This window comes from Motacilla alba, chromosome 1A, assembly GCF_015832195.1.
Source record: "Motacilla alba alba isolate MOTALB_02 chromosome 1A, Motacilla_alba_V1.0_pri, whole genome shotgun sequence".
Lineage (NCBI taxonomy): Eukaryota > Metazoa > Chordata > Aves > Passeriformes > Motacillidae > Motacilla > Motacilla alba.
This window is the reverse complement of record NC_052031.1, coordinates 58,147,107-58,153,261: the sequence shown is the minus strand read 5'-3', so window position 1 is coordinate 58,153,261 and position 6,155 is coordinate 58,147,107. Positions and strand designations below refer to the sequence as shown.

General features: G+C 39.5%; 1 long non-coding RNA gene across 1 annotated transcript in view; it reads right to left on the bottom strand.

The window, feature by feature from the left end:
- Positions 1-3,080: 3,080 nt before the first annotated feature.
- LOC119708015 overlaps positions 3,081-6,155 on the bottom strand; it is a 30,431-nt gene continuing 27,356 nt past the window's right edge. The window contains exon 3 of the long non-coding RNA XR_005258944.1: positions 3,081-6,124. This is a non-coding gene — a long non-coding RNA (uncharacterized LOC119708015). The remainder of the gene's footprint in view (positions 6,125-6,155) is intronic.

The following is a 6,155-nucleotide window of genomic DNA, read 5'->3' as shown; positions in this document are numbered from 1 at the left end:
TGCCATAATTTCACCATCCTCAGATGAGATTTCAGAACCCAGAGTCATGTCCAAATGCCTGCCATCCTTTAGTCTTGCAGCGTCTGACCATTACTCCTTGGTCACTAATTCCTTTGAGGAGAGCAGGTACACCACAGGTGAAGAGGATTATGGAGATTTTGTCCTCAGTAGTGCTATGGGGGACATCTGAGCTTTTCAAGGGTTTGATCTCCAAGACTTCTGAGAGAGAAGCCTTGATAAGATTCTTATCTTATTCTTGTACTTCCAGCCTACTGCAGCTACAACTACACACATAAGGCATTGCTCCACCTCTGAGTGCCACTGGGTTATCGTGCCCCTTGAAAAACTCCTCTTTCTATCATGGTACACATTTGTTGGAAATGTAATTTCTTTGGGGCTACAGTCTGCAATTACCTGAGTGTTTTGGCAGGTGTAAGAGGGGGCTTCCAGTGTGGTAGTGGAGATTGAAGTGTGGGGAAAAGAAAGATAATACAAAAAAGATGGGTTCAGCAGCAAAAGGCAAGGAAAATGAGAAAGGAAAGGTTTTAGTTCTGAAATTTGGATAACTGAGGATAAAGCAGGAGGGATAGATGCCGCTAAATAGATTGAGGAAGGGCAGCTGGTGGTAAAGAGGAAGATATATGCAGTACCCGACTGTGCAGCTTCCTTCAAGCTTTGAGACCACTCTTCAGGGTCTGACCGCTAGAGCTTCTTGTCATGGGAAGTCCACATGAGGATTTAGGACCAATTACTCCATTGAGTTGGAATACCGTAGAATTCTGGTTTCGTGCAACAGGAATCTGCTTTGTGCACACCAACATAATTTTGAGAAACCAGTTAATATGTGGTTTTATGGGTACAGTCTGGGTATTTGCTTCAAAACTACCCTATTGCTATGAGGTAAGTTACTAGAGTTAAGGGAATGACTGTGCCTTAGAAGTGCATGAATATGTCTCCTCATGACCATGACCAAGAATTTTTTTCTTAAGGGTTTTATTGAAAGGCATATGATAAAAAAGAAATAATGTGATTACTGCTTATTGTTTCTGGCTTTCTGCAAAATGGAGGAAACTAAAAAGAACATTTCCTAACAGGACAGCTTTGCAATAATACAAAGAACTGCATTCATACTTTGCTTTTCTGCCATGTTGTAAAATATTTCAACCCCAAATAAGTTTGTGTAGTAGCTGAAAAATGCATTGATTTTGTAAGGGTAAATCTTTGAGCAATGTCATATGCTTCTTTTTTTTAAGACCAAATGAATCGAAAGATCTGCAGCCCCGAGAAAGTAAGAAAATAGTAACTATGTGAAACTTGATTTCTATATTTGCACCATAATTGTGAATTATTTGCATGTCCTTTGTCTAAAGATTAACTTTTGTTGATTTCCTAAACCCTAAAGAATAGTCTAAGCCCTCAATCTTGCAGTATCTGAAGCTCTGCAGAGCTGACATGGACAGGCCATACCACCTTGAAAATAAGCCCTTTTTTTAGCTTTCTTATGAGCAATTTTCTTTCATGTACTTGTATTGCTAAGTTTAGCTTGTGGTTGGGTTTCGAACCATGGCCAGATGAGCAGATACAGCTGGAAACAGACTTCCTGCCCTTGCTCTGTACCTGTATCCTGTGCACCAGCTGTAATCTGGAAGCTGGGGAGCTAATTGAGATGAGGGTCAGGGGTTTTCAGCAGCAGTGGAGATCCACTCTTGTGCCTCTCTAGCTCCCAGACTAGCCTGAATCTCAGCGTCCCTTATCACACACTGCTCATTTCATTTCTGTTGGGACCCTGTCCAAACAACACCTTTGTTAACGAAATTTCATCTTTGTGGAGGCTTCAGATATCTTCTAGAGTAGATCTCCTTTTACTTACCATGCATCCTACTATTACTCATGTAGTAAGACTAGCAGTGCAGGCTTGGGTGAGTTTAATAAGCGATGCAGCTTTCAGGAAACCCCAGAATGTAGCAATGTCATCCTCTGTTGGTAACAATCATAAAGGCAGTCTTAAATACAGGGTTTGGCTTGCCTGTTGATGACTGCACCTGTTTGTTACCTCATTTGTGAAAAGCAGAGATCTCAAAGATGAATTAACACCCTTTTATCCTCAGTGCAGAACCATTCTCTGTAGCTGATTCTTCCCCAAGCCTATCTTATCAAAAAGCTCATAAAAATGGCACCGGCCAAGTGAGTTCACTGTTAACGAATATTCTTTGATGCAGTATTTCATTACGTTTTTAAGGGTGAATCTATAGCTGATCACACATTTTTTCCTAGTGAAGATAGGCTATAAAATAATTTCTGGCAAAAGGGGTTACTTCTTCATTTTGTGGAAGATGCACCTTTTTCTGAGAACCTGGAGCTGAGCAAGACTAACCAATAAATGCAACTGTAGCAGACATCTGGACTGCAGAGAAATACCCTCACAATAAGAAACCCATAGAAACTGTTGCAGCAAGATGAGATATGGTTTGCAGAAGCTCTGAACCTCAGTTATGTTTATCCCACAAGCTGTGACCAGTGTGGCCACGCTGTGAAGAAGTGCAATCCCTAAGGTGGACTGGTAGAGAACTTTGCTGTAATTTCACTGCAACATCAAATCTTCAAAAAAGATGTGTACAGATATTCCTGTGTCTCTGTCACTCCACTGCTTTATTGAATTAAAGCTGTTCAGCTTCTCTCAGCAGTTCTCTATGCAGAAACATGGGATCCAAGAACAATTCTACCTAAGAAAGGGCTAGAGATGGAGGATTATCGAACTGCAGTGTGTGAGGTGGGGAGTGGCAGAAAGAAGCTCCTTTTTTGGTACAGTTTGTCACTTCTCTTCCTCTGAGAGTTAGTGCCTTTCTCAGTTCATGCTTCACTGATTCTCTCTCCCACTAGGCTCAAACTCTGCTTCTCAGCAGCCAAGGAGTATGGGGAATAAATCCTGAATGCAGACAAAGGGCACTGAAGATCAGGAATCTCAGTCTGCAGGATGAACTGGGAAGCTGGATACCCTGGCTGAAGTCTGCCAAGGCTCAGAGGAGCACAGCAGCATGCCAAATCCTCCCTGCATTTGAGCATATCAGCCTGGTAAGGGTCCAGCAAGGGTAAGTGCAGTGCTGCTTTTGTGGTACACTATCGCTGTTACAGTGGCTTTACTATAGAACTTGTCTCAAAACCAAACCAATTTCCTAAGCTAATGCAGAACAAGGCCTTGAAGACAAATAATGATGTATTTATATAGTGCATTTCTTTTTACCAGCAAACATGAAAAAAAACACTGATCCCAGATTACAATGTTAGAGATGCATGAAGAACATCTGTCATTATGACAGAATCATAAATCATCATGCTGAAGCCCTGACATACCTTTTTTCATTGGCAAAGTAATTTTTTAAAATGGGATATAATTAAGTTGCTTAGAGCCACATATTATCTATTTTAAACCTATTATTTTTCTCATGTGAAAACTGTCAGGTGAAACACACTGGTTTGGTTTTGATTTTAAATGAAGCTGATAAAAAACCTGACCACTCTTCATCACAGCAAATCAGGGAACTGCTGCTAGGAACTGTCCCATGTGAAGAAATTGTAAGGAAAATAAACCTGTAAGTGAAACAATGCTGTAGGTGCACCAGCAAACCATCCTGACATGAAAGACTGGTAAGTAGTCTTGGGCCAGCATATCTGCATAAGGAATCCTCCAGTGACTTGAATATCAAAAAGGAAATCCTACAAAGAGTGAAATCAAGGGCATATTGTAGAAACAGTGGCCTGCTCAGGCAATCCTGACCTTGATTAACAGCTCTTCTCCCATGGGAAAGCACATACCAAAGGGTAAGTCCAGCCATAAATACCTGTGCTTTGATGCACAGCCCAGAAAACTGGGCTGTGAATGTGTGTGGGATGAATGATAAGAGCTAGAAACATCAGCTCTACTTTTCTTGTTTTTGTGTGGTTACTTTCTCTCTCCTACTGGCTGGCTCATTGATCCTACAACTTGTACACAGGAGAAACATGTAAATACTCTGGTGAGTTTTATAAAGACAATCCTGCTTGATGACAAAGTGGTGGGCTGTTATTCTTAATCTCAAAGCATATAAGTGAGATGGGCAACAAAGCACTGGTGTAAACATCTAGGGATAAAAGTAGAAAGAATCAGTTGCAAAATGAGTTACAACTTTCCCAGAGCTTAAAATGGAAGAAGGAGAGATTCTATAAATACTGAGAAGTTAGAGGAAGAGAAGGGCAGAGGCACAAATAACAGACACCCAGAGCTGAGGGAAAGTTTTTATTAATTTTGCTACTTTCTTCACACGCTCATAAGCATTAATGATAGGTACTTAACAATGCTATTTTTTTTAACAGAATGACATATGCCAGAGTAGGGAGAAAACAAGTAAAAGAATGTTTGAATAAGTGAGATGTATGCAAGTCTCTAGTGCTTGCTGAAATTCACTTAATACTGACTAGGCTCTTGACTTATCTCTGAAAGTTCCTGAAGGAGTGGATAAGTCACCAGGGCCTCCAGCAACTATGTACCCTAAGAAGGAAATACAGTCAGCATCATACTTAAAATTTTTGGTAATTAACAGAAATCTGACATTACAATATACATTTTGCACATTATTTTAAACTAAACATGCACTTGGTTTAAAGACTTGTTCTTCCTTGATTCTTCCCATCATGGCACCTGGGTTTTAAAAAAAGGAAAAGAAAAATTTAGTGAAGTTTTTTTTCTTAAATTTGGCATTCATGGCAGGCTTACATTTCGACACAATTAAGAAGTTGTTGGCTGTTTGCAGGGTTATAACCATTCCTGCTTTTAAAAATGGGAAAGGAAGAATCTAGGGAATTACAGAGTACTCTGCCTAATGCCAATACTGAGGAAGATAATGAGACAAATTATTGAGAAGTAAATTCATACACACCATGAGAAGGTGATAAGGAGCATCCAACATGAATTTGTCAAACTAATCTAAGTTCCTTCTCGAATAAGGCAACTGGTCCAAAAGATAAGGAAAAGCAGTTCAAATGACTGTATGTAAGACCCAAGATGTATCTTGACCTTAGTAAGGCTTTTGACATCATCCTGCATGCTCATAAATGAACTGGGGAAAGCTGTTCCATTTGAAACCACTCCTAATTCAATCCACTGTCAAAAGTAAACCTAATGCATGGTGGTTGGTAGCTGCACATGGACATGTCTTGCACAGCTCCTAATGGATAGGCTTCTGTTAACATTTCAGTGAAGAGTTAGATGACAGAATTGGAAATGATTATATACCTATAAGCTTGGTAGGTGACAATATGTAAAGATTTGCAGAATGTGCTCAAGGACAGAATTAGAATTCAAAAATATCCTGATAGGTTGTGAAATCCAACATGAAAAATTTGAACAAAGGCGATCACAGAGGGCTACATTCGGGAGGATAAAATCAAAAGCATAACCACGAAATGCCACTGCAGATAAAGATCTAGTGATTAATGAGGGCCATGGATGAGCCAACAGTGTGATACTGTTGAGGAAAAGAGATAAATGTAATTCTAGATTTTCTTGAATTGTCTGCTCATGACAGTGTATGTAAGATGGGATAATTAGCATGCTCTTCTGGGCACTGGTGAGGCCTCAGCTAAAATACCGTTTTACTCTGAGGCACCATAATTTCAGAAAGATGTAGATCAACTGAAGGCAATCCAGAGATCAACAAGGATGAAGATTGGAAAATTGGATACATAAAGCAAGGTTGCAAGATGTAGTTTTGTTTTAATCTTAAAAAAAAAAAAAAAAAAAAAAAAAAAAAAAAGGTTATATGGTGTTCAACAGTGTTTGAGTACATAAAAGGCTATTACAAAGAGGGTAGTTTTATGGTTTTTGGTGCCCACTAATGACATGCAGAATGTAGAGGAAACCTTTTTCAGCTATACTATAGTAAATAAGACAGTAACCTATTCTAACTAGAAGAAAAGATTACTGCTGGAATATATTACCCGAAAAGGTTGTATAATACTTGCCATTATTGATTTTAGATACAAATCAGAGGGACTGCCATCTGCACTTATCAAGACAGTTGTGACTTTCTTTGAAACTAGGAGATGGCCCAGGTGCATGTTTTGTAGCAGGTGGCTGAGATCACTGGAACTGTGACAGAGCACACAAATTATTACAAGGT